Source organism: Notamacropus eugenii, chromosome 5 (assembly GCF_028372415.1).
Source record: "Notamacropus eugenii isolate mMacEug1 chromosome 5, mMacEug1.pri_v2, whole genome shotgun sequence".
NCBI lineage: Eukaryota > Metazoa > Chordata > Mammalia > Diprotodontia > Macropodidae > Notamacropus > Notamacropus eugenii.
The window spans coordinates 299767607-299783870 of record NC_092876.1 but is presented as its reverse complement, the minus strand read 5'-3'; the positions used below and the strand labels follow the sequence as shown (position 1 = coordinate 299783870).

The window sequence follows — 16264 nt, the reverse complement described above, 5'->3', positions numbered from 1 at the left end:
ACCTTCATGATTTCACTTTATTTAAGCTAGTGAATTGCCATAAATACGATTTGAAGTCTGTTTTGGATAGTTGCAGTTTGCCAGGCACCCACTCAATTTCAGTCTTGCCACAAAAAGTGGAATAGAAAATATTGCCCCTTTCCACAATTGAGAGTTATCTTTCGAGGCTTTAATTAGATTTAGAGGTGGTGGCAACCTAAAAGCTTGAGTATTATCCTTCCCCATTATTGTGTGTGTGCTGAGGATGGAGTTAATGACAAGGAATGAGGTCCAGAGAGCTTCAATCACTTCTCCAAGATCATACAGATACTAATGGACAATATCAAGGATTTAAACCCAGGTTTTAGGATCTAATAGGGTTTAGAAGTCAAGGTATATTAGGCCACAAGAGTGAAACATCAGTTAAACATCACAACGTCTTCTGAATGTGGGCCTTTGAACAGACTTCATACTCTAACAGTGTCATATGTATTTAAATGTACACACACACACACAAGGTAGGGGGAGAGAGAGAGAGAGAAAGAGAGAAAGACAGAGACAGAGAGAGAAAGAGAGAGAGAGAGAAGTCCATCCAAATGGTCTGATGTGAATAAAAGTATTCTTTAAAGATTTCACTCCTGGAGAGTCACCCTTAGCAACAGGAAGTGTCTCCTCTTGAACTTCAAAGGAATTTGGAATCTCTGCAGAGGTGGGATTTTTTTTTTTTGTAAATAGTATTTTTTTCTAATTACATGTAAAGATAGTTTTCAGCATTCATTTTTATGATTTTGAGTTTCAAATTTTTTCTACCTTCCTCCCTCCCAATCCCTCCCCAAGTTAGCAAGCAATCTGAGACAGGTTATACATGTGTAATCATATAAACACAGCTCCATATTAGTCATGTTGTGAAAGAAGGAACAGAATACCAAAAAGAAAAAGTCACCAAAAAAAAGTGAAAATAGTATTCTTTGATCTGCATTCAGACTCCACAGTTCTTTCTCTGGATGTGGATAGCATTTTCCATCATGAGTCCTTTGGAAATGTCTTGGATCACTGCATTATTGAGAAAAGCCAAGTCAATCATTGATCATCACACAATGTCACTGTTGCTGTGTACAATGTTCTCCCAGCTCTTGCTTCAGAGGTGGGATTTTGGTCAAACACACATCGTTAACTCCATCCTCAGCACACACACACACACAAACAAGTTTAATGGGAATAGAACTTCATTTCATGTCCTACTGAACAATGCTAACTTAAAACAGTATGATGCCCCTGAAAATGGCTTATTGCTGACTGAGAGAGAAATTGGTTCAGTCTTCTTAAATGGGAGCCAGGCATGGTAACTGCAGATAGTAGGCTGGTATGGGGAACTTTAAAGTACTATTTCTAGCCCCTACTAACACAACTGCAGTTACTTGTGTTCTGGAGTAGGTGAATATATGTCTGCCTTCCTTGAGCTGTTATTTTAGTAAAATGTTTGCACTTCAGCGTCTGGGTCTGACACATAGCCACCATTAAGCAGGCAGGCACTGACACAGTATGCTGTGTCTGTCTGCCATAAATGTGTGTCTTACTAACTCATCTCCAGCTCTTACTCTTTCTGTAACTCAGTGAAATACTCTGCTCTTTCAAAGCCCTCTTTTGAGCGTGAATAATGTGGGTGTCTTCTCTTTCCTGCCAAACTCGATGGATCTTTGTGCTCCCTGAGGACAGGGATAGTGTTTTTGCCTTTCTTCGTATCCTCACTACTTACTACATTCCCATTAGTACACAGTAAGTGCTTAATAAATGTTTGCTGCTTGATTGGTCTTCAACTTTTTATGTATGATTCATTATCATTAAAATTTATACTGTGGAAATCTTTGAATCTTACTTTTCATATTTTCTTCTAAATGTCAATTGTTATGGTGAGTGTAGAAAACACCCTCTCCTTTTGTAGCCTAATTGTGATCATAGGCATTTATATAACACTTTAGGTTTTGAAAACCAGATGTAAATGTATTCTCATTTGGTGCTCCTAACAACAATTTGAGCTAGAAACTGTTATCCCAATTTTAAAGATGAAAAAACTGAGACCCAGAGAGTTTTAACTTACTGAAAACAAATTACTCTTGTTCCCTCACCCCATCGCAACTGCCACATGTAACAAACATTTAGTTATGACGAATTGGCAGCTACCATATTGCCAACAGGCTACCTATGACTAACAGCACTATTTGTGAGAAGGCTCACTGAGATTAAGGATACCTTCTCTGCCAGTAGGGACAGAGATTGTTCCTGTAGTAAGTTAAATGGTGAAATGCCTCACACTTCCCCCCCCTCCAAATTAAAATTTTCCTTTTGACTTGTCTCCTCCGAGATGAGTATATATTGATTTTATGTTTTGTTTTAATATTTGACTTAATGAATCATTTTGAGACATAGTTTTTCAGCCTCTGAGGCAAAATGTCTATTCACTCATGTGGCTGCCAAGGAAATTGTGATAAACAGGCTGTCAGAACACAAAGGGGAAGGGACAGAGCTGAGACTATATGTTCCTGTACCTTAGGCAACGTTTGCAAATTGCTCCCCCAGGGTGCTATTGTTTACAGGAATCTTTGAACCTTTACGGTGAAGTACTACTTGATTTTTCACAAATAATAACTGTGTACCTTGGAGAAAAGAAGTTTCTGGTATCAAAAATAGTATCTAAAAGTTTAATTTGTTGTTTTTCCTTCCTTCCCACTCTGTTATACTCTGGGCTACTCCCTATTTTACCTCGTCTTCCTTAGGTCTAGATGGAGGGAATATAAATAAATGTGAGGGGATGAGTTGGGTGTTGGGGGAAGGAACTTGAGATAGAGATCGAGACAGCCTTACCAGAAAATCCAACGAGGATGTTCTCTGATACTGTGGTTCTTTCCTCAAAGTTGTAACTCATAAACATAAACCTTGTGTGAGGTTCTATGGGTGTGGGGAGAGGGAGGGAATCAAAAAGTGGTTGTTGAAATGAATAGTTGAAACTTCAGAAGCAGATGAGATGAGCACATTCTGCAAGTGAACTCAGGACCATATGAAACCAAAGATCATAGATATGGAAACAACCTTGGAGTCTGGGTCCAATTCCCTCATTTTAGAGATAAGGAAACCGAGGTCCAGATTTAATGACTTGCCAAGAACCTGATGGTACAAATGGAAAAAAGTTAGCCAGGATCTGACTCCAAGTCTACATTGCCAAAGGAACTGGTAGAGGGAAAAGATAAGGTAGGTGGTATTATAGAGCTGGGCATTAAATGATTTTCTGGGGATCCAGATCGACAGCAGAGTTCCTTTAACATTTTTTGTATCATGCCCCCCCTTTGGGATGAAACCTATGGACCCTTCAATTTTTCAAATACATAAAATAAAATACACGGGATTCTGAAGGAAACCATTTATATTGAAAAAACAATTATGAGACCATTTCAAAGAATAAATTCATGAACCTCCTAAATTATTTTAATTTCAAGTTAAGAAATTCATTCTATAGGAATACCAAAATTGTATCCAGTATAAAGGGTAACCCAAGTACGCAAGGCTAATGTTCTCCAACCACCTAGCCCACATTCATGTTATTATGTAGAGTATGCAAAGGGGAGTTACAGATTAGAAGACTGGAAATATGTGAAGAGAGTTTCTATTTGACAGAGATAGGGATTACATCTGTGATTTCACTGCTATACAGAACTCCCAGGAGAGGTTATTCCTTCTGTCAGTGCAGATTAGCACCTTCTCTGTAACTCCCAGTGTTAGAGAGTTCCCATACACTATAAGTGACTTGAGGATTGAGACTTATCCACCTTTTCTTTGTGCTTCCAGTAATTATCACAGTACCTGACTGATGCGTTTTGATTGCTAGGTTGTTGGCTCCCTTTACTCCAAGGTCCTAAGAAAAATGTGATATGTCTAGGACCTAGGTAGTTTGTGAATATCTAGTTTTGGGGGGACTGGTCTGATATGATCAAATCATGCTTTCTCTTCAGCATTTTTTTTGGTAGGTAGCACATACCTGATCAATTCATACTTATTTTGGAAAGGGGTGGGTCATAGTGGGAGAGGGTTTGAATTTCTGATATCTTGATATATATCTTTAGTCCCTCCCTAGTTAAACTCTGAGCTTCTGAAGGAGAGATACTCTGTCTACTTATATTTCACCTTTCCTGACACCACATTCCTGAGTTCTTTGTTCATCACATAACAGGTATTCATTCAATAACTGTTGCCTGGCTGTCAAGTTCATGTATTTTCTGTATCCCACTCCTTTAGTACAATCTTTGATCATATTTTGTGCCTGGAAATAGAGGATCAATTTGTAAATAATGTCTAGTTTCTTTTTCTCCAGATCAGATAAATCAGATAAAAGATTTCTTCTTGTATGTCATGCCTCCCCTGAGAAGATACGGGAATGACATTTTACTTACCCTTTATTAGCACAGAATGATAGAGAGTAGCCGTCCTAGGGTTTGAGTCTCTTTTAGGTTAGTTCACTTAAGTAAAAATTCACAGATGGCTTTCAGGCTGCTACACATCCTGTTTTGTTTTTTTTTTTTAATATTAGGTCCATGGAGAGCCCAGTGGTCATCCTTTAAGTACAGAGCTTATGTTCCTTGTGAAAGGTTTGGTTTGTGTTTTTTTAAAAACTTATTCACCAAATAGGTAGTTGATCCAGGCTATAGAATTAGAAACATACCACCTAAATGTCACACAGCAGGCATTCAACAAGAATTTAATACCATACCATGATGTTAGAGAGAAACAGGCAAGAAAGCAAAGTGAAAAGAATGGCAGGAGAGAGTGAAGGAGAGAAAAAATGAGGCTGAGGGTGAGGATTTGAAAGGCTGATCATAATAGCTGACATTTACACCAGCATTAAATCCTCCTTTGATACTCAGAATTCCCTGGGAGGTGTAGGTTATACAAGTATTAACCCATTTTGAAGGATAAAGAAATAATTTCAGAGAACTTAGGAATTCCACTTGTTTGAACCCAGGGCTGCTGACTCCCAAGGTCAGCTCCTTTTCCATCACACTTCAGTCATTGGTCATTCAGCTAAGTTCTTTATTTTCTTCATGTGTCATTTCCTCATGGTATAAAATGAGTGTTTATGAGGTTTATTTTAAACCATTTTGTACTCTATCAAGCTACCTTTGTAACCAATGTTGTGGTGATAGTTGTAACAGCAAGCACCCTGACACATCCAGGAGGGCCTGCTATCACAAGTTCTTAGATCCACTTTTCTAAAAGGAAAGCACTTTTGAGGGGTCAGCACTCTACTTTAATCAAGCACATATATCATTCATTTAGTTCAAGGGAAAAAAGTCAGCACCCTGAACTTTTGAGAAAAAACACACAGCAAAATAAAGACCAACGACAGACAGGGCTCCCAACTGTCTGGCGATAAGCAATACATACATCACAGATCAAGAGACAGATCCAACTGTCTGACATTACATACATACATAGTTACCAGAGAGAAAAGCACCAACATCTGGGTTTTCAAAGGGGTACTAGGCTCCTTAGGGTCTGCCCAGAGTCTTATCTGGCCAAACACTTCAAATGAGTAAGCCCCAAAGTAAACCTCACTTCAGAGTATTTATACACTTTTCAGAGCCAGAGGGCATCACAAACCTTGAGAACCAGCTCATTAGAAATTAAGAAAAGGTGTGGGCCTCCCTTAATCAAGCTTCCCTTAATGGGCAGGTCTATCTATGGATGGGGAAGATCTTTAACTCTCTAATTAACATTATAGTAGTAATATCCGACATTTGGTATGGGGAATTTTTTTTTTGGAAAATGTTTAAATTAAAGTGGTTTTTTTTTTTTTATTTGAGCCTCATAACTCTAGGAAAGAGATACTATAAATATTACGGAAGAGGAAAGTTAGGGTCAGAGGGGTAAAGTATTTGCTCTGGGTCACACAGATAGTTAAGTACTGGAAATAGAGTTTGAAACCATGTAATCTTGACTAAATCCAGCCCTCTTTTTATTATGCTATGGGGAACTTTCTAGGGCTAAGGATAGATTCTGTGGTTGTTTATTCTATATAAAGTTAACAGGCTGAAGATAACACATCACCTTAACCCTTCTATAACTATCCAGCTCATTGTAAAGATACATTTTCTGCTTCTTCCTGAATCTTCTAGCCACTGCCCTAGAAATGGATCCACACTTGTGTTCTCTTCTCTTAATGAACTGATGACCAGCCTTTGGTCCTTGGACAGCAGAAATGTAACCTGGCCCGTATTAAAAGCCTTGACAGCAAGCTATGGGATTTGCCAGAACTAGCCTCCTGCTTAGACTTTGAGAATACAGAGTTATCTCCTTGACCCAATGAGACATTGAAATAGGTTTTTTAGTGGAAATGAAAAAAAAGGTTTATGAAAGAAATATAATTTAATCTTGCTGACTGTGATTCAAGGTAAATGTCAATTACGCCATGATAAAGCAATGACCACAGGGACTACTAAGGAAGACATGGGAGATAATTTACCTTTTGATTGAATGGCCACAGACTATACTTTTTGAATCTTAGAACCATAGAATCCTAGAAGATTTAGACCAACCTCTCTTCCTTTCAACTCAACGTTTATTAAATGCCCATCATTTTCTTTTTAAAACAATTTTCTTGTTAAACATTAAAAACATTTCTTAAACACTTAAAGCAATTTTTAAACACTTAAACATTTAAAACATTTCTTTTTAAAACAAGAAGGAACTGGTTACTCACAGAGGTGATATGCCTTACATAAGAATACTAATAGTACTAATATTTGCATAGTGCTTTCAGGGTTTCAAAGTACTTCACAAATATTATCTCATTGATCCTTATAAGAATCCTGGAAGGGAGGTGCTATTCCCATTTTACAGATGAGGGGGCTAAGCAGATAGGGGTTAAGTGGCTTGCCCAGAGTCATATAGCTAGTTAATATCTGAGACTGGATTTGAACTCGAGTCTTCTTGAGCACTCTCAACTCCAGAGCTCTTTTCAAGCATTATCTCCAAACCTACCTGCCTCATGCAGCTAGGGTCAGAGTTGGGATTTGAATCCAGATTATTTCACTCCAAACTGAATGCTCTTTAGTTTGTACATACTGTTCTCATGTCAGCTTTGTATCTTTTATTTTTTTTTATCTTTTTAGCTCCCTCTTTTTTTGTTACCTACCTTCCTCTAGTAACTTCTTCCATAACTTCCCCAGTTTAGTATCTCTCTTCTGCTTTGGTCTATGTTTAGAGTTTGGCTAAATTGAAAGTAAATGCGGTCTGAGGGGCACAAGCTCCTCGGAGCTTCCCTATGAATTTCATGAATTGGAGTGAAGTGTTTTTGAGGACTATTTTAGGTGCTTGGGTCCATTAGTTTTGGTTTTGTTTGTTTGCTTGGTTTGTTTTTGTTTCTAAAGTCTGAGAGGTAGAAATGCCTAGTGAGCTAGCATAGAGGCCAAGAGGACTTGGGTTCAAGTCTTGCCTCTGATATATACTATTTGTATCATCCTGGACAGATGGCTTGACTGTCAGTGCTCTAGTAGGCAGCTATCTGAAATTGTTAATTTCAAAGATGGTAGAGACCTGCATTCATAGAGGAAGCTCTTTACTTTGTGCTCTTATATCTTAAAACCATAGGTTCAATCTCTATACTTTATGAGCTCTATATTTTTAGCTAGGCTGATGGATAAGTGAGTTATCACTCTAAAGATATTGTTGATTATTATATATCAAAGTCCTCTGAGTACAGATTGAGTAAATAGTCCCCTTCCTGTCAGTGTGTATTTAGTGGCCTGTGGAAGTAGGGAATATAGTAAATTACTTTCACAGGGAGCAAATTTACAATAGAGTTCTTGACCCACTGTGGATTTTATGACAGCAAACCTATTATTCATCCCTTGTTTGGCCTAAATTTCAACTTGGAGAATTTGAACCCTTGTGGAATGTGACAATTTTACAGATTATCATCATGGCCACTTTTTAATGGTAGATTGCAACAGGAAGCTGTATTTCTCTAGGCATGGCTCATGGGAGAGCAGGGTTATTTATTACTGCTTCAGAAAGAATTTTGAGTGTCTTATAGCTATAGTTTTATTTTTATTCTACACTATACAGTTTTATTTTTATTCTACACTGTCTCTAGAACTCTCTAAAAACTTGTCAGATCTCATCACATGACACCTGGCTTAATGAAGAACATAATTCCTATCATGTAAGAATCCAGTGAAGTCTGGGCATGCTGTACTAATTAGTGACAGCTTTGGTCTTAGTGGTATCTGACATGTGACATTTGTTGCTTCTATAACTTAGAAAGTGGCTAATATATGCCTATTGTGACTTGGTTCTACTTCAGAATATATTTGAAATATAGATAATGCTGCAGAAAATAAATCAAGTTACTCTAAAGTTAGGGCAGCCACAGATGTTGAAAACCTGAGTTTGATCTGCCAGAAAGCTATAAAAAATGGTTGCAGAGAAGTTTAGTGTGGCATTTGATTTTGAAGTCATAATATCACAATAATTTATTTTCACATCAATGGGTTATCATCATAATAGGATTATAGAATTTAAAACTGGAAGGTACACCAGAAATTATCTAATTTAGTTCCCTCATTTTTTCAAATGAGGAAATGAAGACCTAGAGTGATTAAAGTAACTGGCTCAAGGTTGCATAGGAAATAACAGATCTACCTGGGAGTCATACCTGGGCCCTTTGACTACAGATTCATTGTTTTGTTATGCCTTGCTGCTTTTTGAAGACTGTTTTCTGAGCTTTGAAGCAATCTTGTCTGCTGGGTCTTAAGTAAATGAGATTCTGAATGGCTAAAGGTTGGGTCATAGAGCTCTGAGACTTTACCCTATAGGGAAATCCAAATATTGAAGTATATCATCTCCATCAGTCTTTTTATCTCTCTTGCCTTCAGCAAGAAGCCTTTCCCAGTTCTCCTTCTTGAGTAAGAACCTTTCCTCTAAGATTATCTCCAATTCATTCTTTATCTTGTTTGTAGATGGTGGTTTGCATCTCTCTTCCCTGTTAGATTATGAGCTCCTTGAGGGCAGGGACTGCTTTTGGCACATAGTAGGAACATAAATGTTTGTTGGCTTTAAAACAAACAAACAAACAAACAAACAAACGTCTACTAATTCTTTTCCACCATCATACTTGGCTAAAGTATGTGCTTTATTTTATGCCTGTGGACCTGGTTGTAGCTCAGCACTGTGTTAAAAACACACAAAGTAATGTTTTGGTGACTGTTGTACAGTTAGCTATCCTCTGTTTATGATCACCTAGCCCACAGTTCCTATTTATTGCTTGGGAGAGGGAGTCAGGCAGTTAGGGTACACTGTTACACACAATTTCTTTTTGTTCTAGCACCAATGAAGATAAATGGGGCAGGCTCTCCACAAAATTGTCACATGGCTAGAAATTGGAAAGGGACTAGATCTCATCAGCCTATGTTCTTGGCTCCTTTTAACCTCTCAGTGGAATTCTCATTGCTTACCTGCCCCCTTTCAGGCAGTGGTTGGGGATGGCTTACTACTATTTTTAACCTTCTCTTGTGAAAAGAGAGATGGAGATATGATTTTTAAAAATTCATTCATATTAAGCTCTACTTCTGTATGGAGTCTTTTCTGATCCCCTGTATTTACCATCTCCCTAAATCATCTTGTATCTATTTGTAGCTGTGTATGCCAATATTATTTCACTTCAATAAAGTATGTTCAGGGATGGATTGGTTTTTCTTTGTTCTTGTATCTCCAGTGTCTTCTAGCACATACCATTGATTGATAGGCCAACAAATCCTTATGCACCAACTGTTTACCTCTTTCCTTCTGCTTCTAAGCATCCTTAACAACTCAAGTACCACATCTTTCAGCCCTTTTCAGACAATAGTCTGGTCAAACTGGGTAATATATAGTCTATGAACATGTACACTATAGTATATGAATGCAGCATATGAATATATGGAAATAACAAGTTAGCATTTAGATGTTGCTTTAAGGTTTCCAAAACACTTAAAAATTTTATCTAATTTATTCCTGCAATGACCCTGGGAGGTAGGTGCTTTTATGATCCCCATTTTATAGATGAGGAAACTGAGACTGATAGAGGACAAGGTAAGTGATTTGCCCAATATGACACTGCAGATAAATTTTTAAGGTGAGATTTGATCTTCCAGACTCCAAGATGCAGTAGATAGGGCATCAGGCCAGGAGGCAGGAAGACTCATCTTCATGAGTTCAAAACTGCCCTCAGTCACTTACCAGATGTGTGATCTTGGGCAAGTCCCTTCACCTTGTTTGCCTCAGTTTCCTTATCTATAAAGTGAACTGGAGAAGGAGATGGCAAACCACTTTAGTATCTTTGCCAGGAAAACTCCAAATGGGGTCATGAAGAATCAGACATGAATGAACAACAACAACTTCCAGAATTCAAGTCCTTTACCTTTCCACTGTGCCCCTTAGCTGCCTTGTGTAAGAGAGAATAAAGGAACTTTAGAGACCATTTGCTCCAACCCTCAGGGAAGGGGTCCCAGGGAGGCCCTTGTAATTAAGTTCAAGGTGATGTAGGTGGTAAGCATCAGAGGCAGATTTTGAACTAAGATATGACCCCAGAGCTGCCCCACTTTCCACTGTAGCATGCTGAAGCCAGTTGTGGAAGACACTGAGTCTTGAGATCAGAGGCTTATACTTTATTGAGTAGACAATGAGGAGCCACTGAAGATTTCTAAACAGAGCAATAAAGAAGTCCATTAATTAGTAAGATGACTTTTGGCATCTACCAGAGTAACTGGGGGAACAGAAGCTGGACTGCTGGAGGGTGTGATTACAATCTCCTAAAGGCAGGGGGAAAACCATCTCCTTCCCTCTCTATCCCCTCCTCCCTCACCCTGCCTTAAAACAACTTAATTAGATACATATTCTCATCTAATGTGACATCATCTGTATTTTACCATCAGTTTTCCATAAAGGATCCACCCCCACATCCTGGAGGCCTTCCCTGACTCTTAATACTGAGGGCATCCAGGGAGATTCCCAGCTGTATTAGTGTGATCTTAGAACAAGAAATACAAAAAGATGATTATGTATTTGTGTATAACTTGTACTCACACTATCATTACTGCTAAGACTAGCTGGCCAAATGTTTAGTTCCTGTGATGATAAACACCCCCAAGAGTATATCAATATATCGGTTTAGTAAAGGCGGAAATGTTTAGCAAACCAGTGCCTAAATAGTAGAAAAAGAACAAAGTAGTAGTTGATGTCAAACATATGGCAGGTTAACCCCAGTAACAGAGGAAAGAGGACTTCAAACCTACTCATTTATTTCAGAAAGATTTGTCATTTTTATTTATATCCTGTACAATCCAGCTGCTAATTTGTGTTTCTGTTGGGAAAGACTTTCAGGGGAATGGTTAACCTCCCTTAGCACTGTCTGTGTTTTTAAAATTAGAATTATTCCATTTTAACCACAACAATTCTGTCGCTGATTCTTTACCTAGGTAGTAGTGATGTGATCTCCCATTCCCCCTATTTTTTAAGGCGATTAGAAAATGAGGGTAGGGAAAACTGTAAAAAAAGAAGAGAAAAGAAAGAGATATGACTTGATGGTTAGAATCCTTAATTTGCATCAGAAAGACCTGATTGTGTATCCTACCTCATAAACTGTGTAACCTTGGGCCAATCACTTAACTTTTTATATGTCTCAGTTTCCCCATCTGTAAGATGGTAAAGATGTCTGTATTGGCTCAGAGGGTTGCCATATGAATTTAATCCAACAGACGCATTTTACTTAGCACTTACAATGTACAAGATGAGGCAGCTAGGTGGTTCAGTGGATAGAGCAGTGGGCCTGGAGTCAGGAAAACCTGAGTTCAAATTTGGACTCAGATACTGTCTGTGTGACCTTGGACAAGCCACTGCACCCTGTTTGCCTCAGTTTCCTCATGTATAAAATGAGCTGGGGAAGGAAATGGCAAACCACTCCTGTATCTTTGCCAAGAACACCCCAAATGGGGTCGCAGAGTTAGACAGAACTGAATAACAAGAATAGAAGACACTACTGTGTGTTGGAGATTCAAAGACAAAAACGAATTGAGTCCTTATCCTTAAGGAGGTTACATTCTACTGAGTTAAATGAAATTATGTAGAACACTTTTATTTTCCCTTTGGAAATAGCATTCTAGATCTAAAGCACGTTATAAATGTCAGCAATAATAATAACGTAAATATTAAACTCACTAAAGCGAGGAGGGGTGTCCATCTGATTATGTCACCCTTTCCCCCTTCTCAGTACAATCTGGTGACTTCCTATCACCACTGGGATCAAATGTAAAATACTCTGGCTTTTAAAGACCTGTATAACCTGCCCTCCCTCCACCTTTCCAGTCTCTTTATACCTTATACCTCCCCCCATGTACTTTTGGATCTAGTAGCACTGGCCCACTTGCTATGTCTTGAACAAACATACTCCATCTGTCAATTTCAGAGATTTTTGCTGGTGGGTCTCCCATCCCTGAAGTGCTAGCCTTCATTTCCTTCTCTTGGCTTCCCTTAAAGTCCAAGTTAAAAATCCCATCTTTGACAGGAAGCCTTTTCCTATCCAACTTAATTTTACTAGCTTCCCTCTGTTATTATTTTCAGTAGAGTCTGTCTATAGATTATTTGAAGATAATTGTTTGCATGTTGTCTCCCCATTAGACTATTAGCTCCTTGAGAGCAGGGATTGCCTTTGTATTTCTTTGTACCCCCTGTACTTTGCACAGTGTCTGGCACATAGGAGGTACTTAGTAAAGGTTTATGGACTGACTGCAGAGCCACTTTTTCTAAACAGAAGGTGAGGTCTTTATATTTCTTTTCACAATAATTTTTCACAGATTTTATTTTAAATTTATTAATTTCACAATATTTTAATAAATGTTTATTAATGTATATTTTTAAAAAACAATCTGTCATTTTCAAGCAACTCCCTTTTTCCCTTCCCACCAATAAATCATGCACCTAGTTATAGTCAAGAAGTAGTTAAGTTGTTCGAATTAACTGGCTCAGTGGATAGAGTGGTAGACTTAGCGTTAGGAAGACCTGAGTTCAAATTCTGCCTTACTAGATATGTAACTGGGGCAAATAACTTAAATTTTTGGTCTCATTTTCCTCATTTATAAAATGGGTGATAATAATAGCAACCACTTCATAGAATTATTTTGAAAATCAAATGAAACATATAAAGTGTTTTGCAAACCTTAAAGTTATGTGTGTATATTTGTGTATGTGTGTATGTATATATGTGTGTATGTTTTCCCATTTAAGAAAGTTTTCCTACTTTTGTCAAAATAAGAGGCCATGGGATCACTGACTTAAAGCCAAAGGTAACATGGGACCATATAGTCTGATCCTCCCCAGATAAGGAAAGAAACTGGCTCAGAAAGTTTCAGTGACTTTTCCAAAGGTATTTTATAGGTAGTAAGTATCACAATCAATGTTTGAACCCATGTTCTCCAGTACCAGGGCCACTCACTGCATTTTCTCCCATACCCAATATCAGTGGAAGGGAATTGAATGAATTGGGGCAAGTGTGGGTACAATTGATAAAATAATGATTTTAGACTGGGAAAGGACAGTTGGGGATAGGGTATCCAATTTATCCTTTTCTTAAAAAAACTAGAAATCTGACAAAAACCTGAAAATCCTTTTCAGTTTGCAAAATTTTGATGTTCCTTTATCTCACCTATTGTCCTTGCCATTTAGCTAATCACCTTTATTAGCCTTTGGTCACATTGCTTTTCCTTTTGCTCCTAGCATTTTTCTTCCTAGCAGTGATCATCTGCTTTGCTTCCTTGGAACATTTTTCTTCTCTGTCTTCCTTATGGCCGGTTAAGGACATGATTTCTGAATTCCACTAAATGTGCTCTCCAGCATGCTTTCAGAAACTATTTCTTAATGTTCTGAGGACTGTGAGTAGTTAATGGTTGCTCTTCCTAAAAATATCTGTTCTTTCCTAATCTTAGCACGTTTCTCCCTCTCAATGACAACCTTTAGGCATATAGAATAAGGAATTTTTAGGGCATATGAAGGAGACAAATACAAGAGAATGCTAGAGGTAAGAATCACAGACCTAGAGTATAAGAACAATGAAGACCATCTCATCTGGTCCTTTTTATATGGGGAACCTGAGGCCCAGTGATCTTAATTACCTAGCCCAAAGCCAGCCAGATCATACATATCAGAAGCAGAGTTCTTTTCTCTGATAGGCTAGTGTGTTTATTTTCACAATCACAACATCCTAGTGTCCCTCCCATATGCATTTTATATACCATGGTGAGTTAGGAAGTATTGCTCAGATTTTTTTTTCTTTCTGAGACGCTTCCAGTTGCATTTTATTATAGACAAGGTGGATGGGTACTTAATTTTCTTATATTTTTTTTCAATTCTTAAATTATTCCTTCCTTTTGAAATGTAACTGGGCAGCTAGGTAGGTGGTGAAGTGGATAGAGTGCTGAGCCTGGAATCAGACTCATCTTCCTGAGTTCAAATCTATGTGACTCTTGGCAAGTCCCTTTACCTTGTTTGCCTCAGTTTCCTCATCTGTAAAATGAGCTGGAGAAGGAAATGGCAAGCCATTCCAGTATCTTTACCTTGAAAACCCCAAATGGGAATATAAAAAGTGGGACATGACTGAAAAACAGCTCAACAAAAATAAAAATGAGAATTGTAATTTCTTTGGTCTTCCATGTTTCTTTAATAGCCTTAATAACTGACCTTCCATTTATATGACATTTCAGTTATAATAGTTCAAACATATACAGCATTTAAAAGTGGCTTACATACATAATGTATGTAAAGGATCATCTCATTTCATCCTCACAATAACTTTGTGCTATTGTACATATTTTACAAATAGGGAAACTGAGACTCAGAGTTTATCACCTAGTCTAGATCCTGGTGGCTTAAATCTTCTTGCTCCCAGATCATTCTCCTTCCTTTCTTAGTGAGTTCAGTGCCTTGATCATAATCTTCCAATCCGTCCTATCTTTTGACCTTACATGTTAATGGTTTTGGTATATATATTGATGTTTCCTCAACATCGGGGGCAGCTAGGTGGTGCTGTGGTTAGAGTACCTGGAGTCAGAAAGACTCATTTTCCTGAGTTTAATTCTGGCCTCAGACTCTTGCTAGCTTTGTGACCTTAAGCAAGTCACTTGACCCTGTTAGCTTCAGTTTCTCATCTATAAAATGAGCTAGAGAAGGAAATGGCAAACTACTCTAATATCTTTGCCAAGAAAACCCCAAATGGGATCATCAGGAGTTGGACATGACTTAAATGACTGAGCAACAACATGAGAACCTCCCAGTTCCTCAGTCTTTTATAATGTACTCCTCTACTTTACCTCACCCACACTCAGCGATAATTAATTACATGCTTGATTTTGCTTTACATCTCAGGTATTCAACTGTTATGATAAAGAACATCAAGATTCACTTATTGGATCTTCACCTCTTACCTTCCATCTCTCCATTCCCCAAACCATTGTTTTACCTCACCGGGGACTCTAATTCCTTCCCCGAGTTCCCACCCCCTCATATTGCCCCCAGGATTTCCCCATCACCCCTGCTCTAGCTTTGCTTTCTCACTTCTCAACCTCAACTTTTAATTGAATTTTACATTATCTTATACCTCCCAGAAGTCCTTTTTTGAAACTACCTATTTCTACGGAGGACATTGTTAGTTCTTTAGTTAACCAGGCTCATTACCTTATTATCATCTTCAGCTATTAGCTCTGTCACCATCCACATCCAACCTGTCTCTACCTCTTCTCTTAGTTCATTTCTTTCTCTTCATTCAGGCAGCCACTGCCTTAGTTCTCACCCTTGTCTCCTCTCACCCAGGCTATTGCATTGTTCTCCTAAATGGCTGCTTGCTTCCCTGCCACAAGTCTCTTCCTTCTCCAGTCCATCCTCCACACAGCTGCCAGTGATATTGCTAAAAGCTTAGTCTGACATGCAATACCTTTCTCAATAAACTGCAATGGCTTCCTGTTACTTCTCAGTTTGGCATTTCAAGCCCTTCACAACATGGTTGCAAACTACCTTTCTAACCTTATTACACATAACTTTCTTTTACATGCTTTGTGGTATGGCCAAACTGGACTTTTTAATGTTCTTTGAACATGGGTATCCCAACCCCCATCTCCATGCTTTTGCATTGTCTATCCTCATGCTTGGAATATACTCCTTCTTCACCTCTCCCTTTTAGAATCTTTAATTTCCTTTGTCTCTCTGCCCAAAT

General features: G+C 38.2%; 1 protein-coding gene across 9 annotated transcripts in view; it reads left to right on the top strand.

Moving 5' to 3' along the window:
- MGAT5 (alpha-1,6-mannosylglycoprotein 6-beta-N-acetylglucosaminyltransferase) overlaps window positions 1-16264 on the top strand; it is a 370599-nt gene that overhangs the window by 62558 nt on the left and 291777 nt on the right. The gene's annotated exons all lie outside the window — the stretch shown is intronic.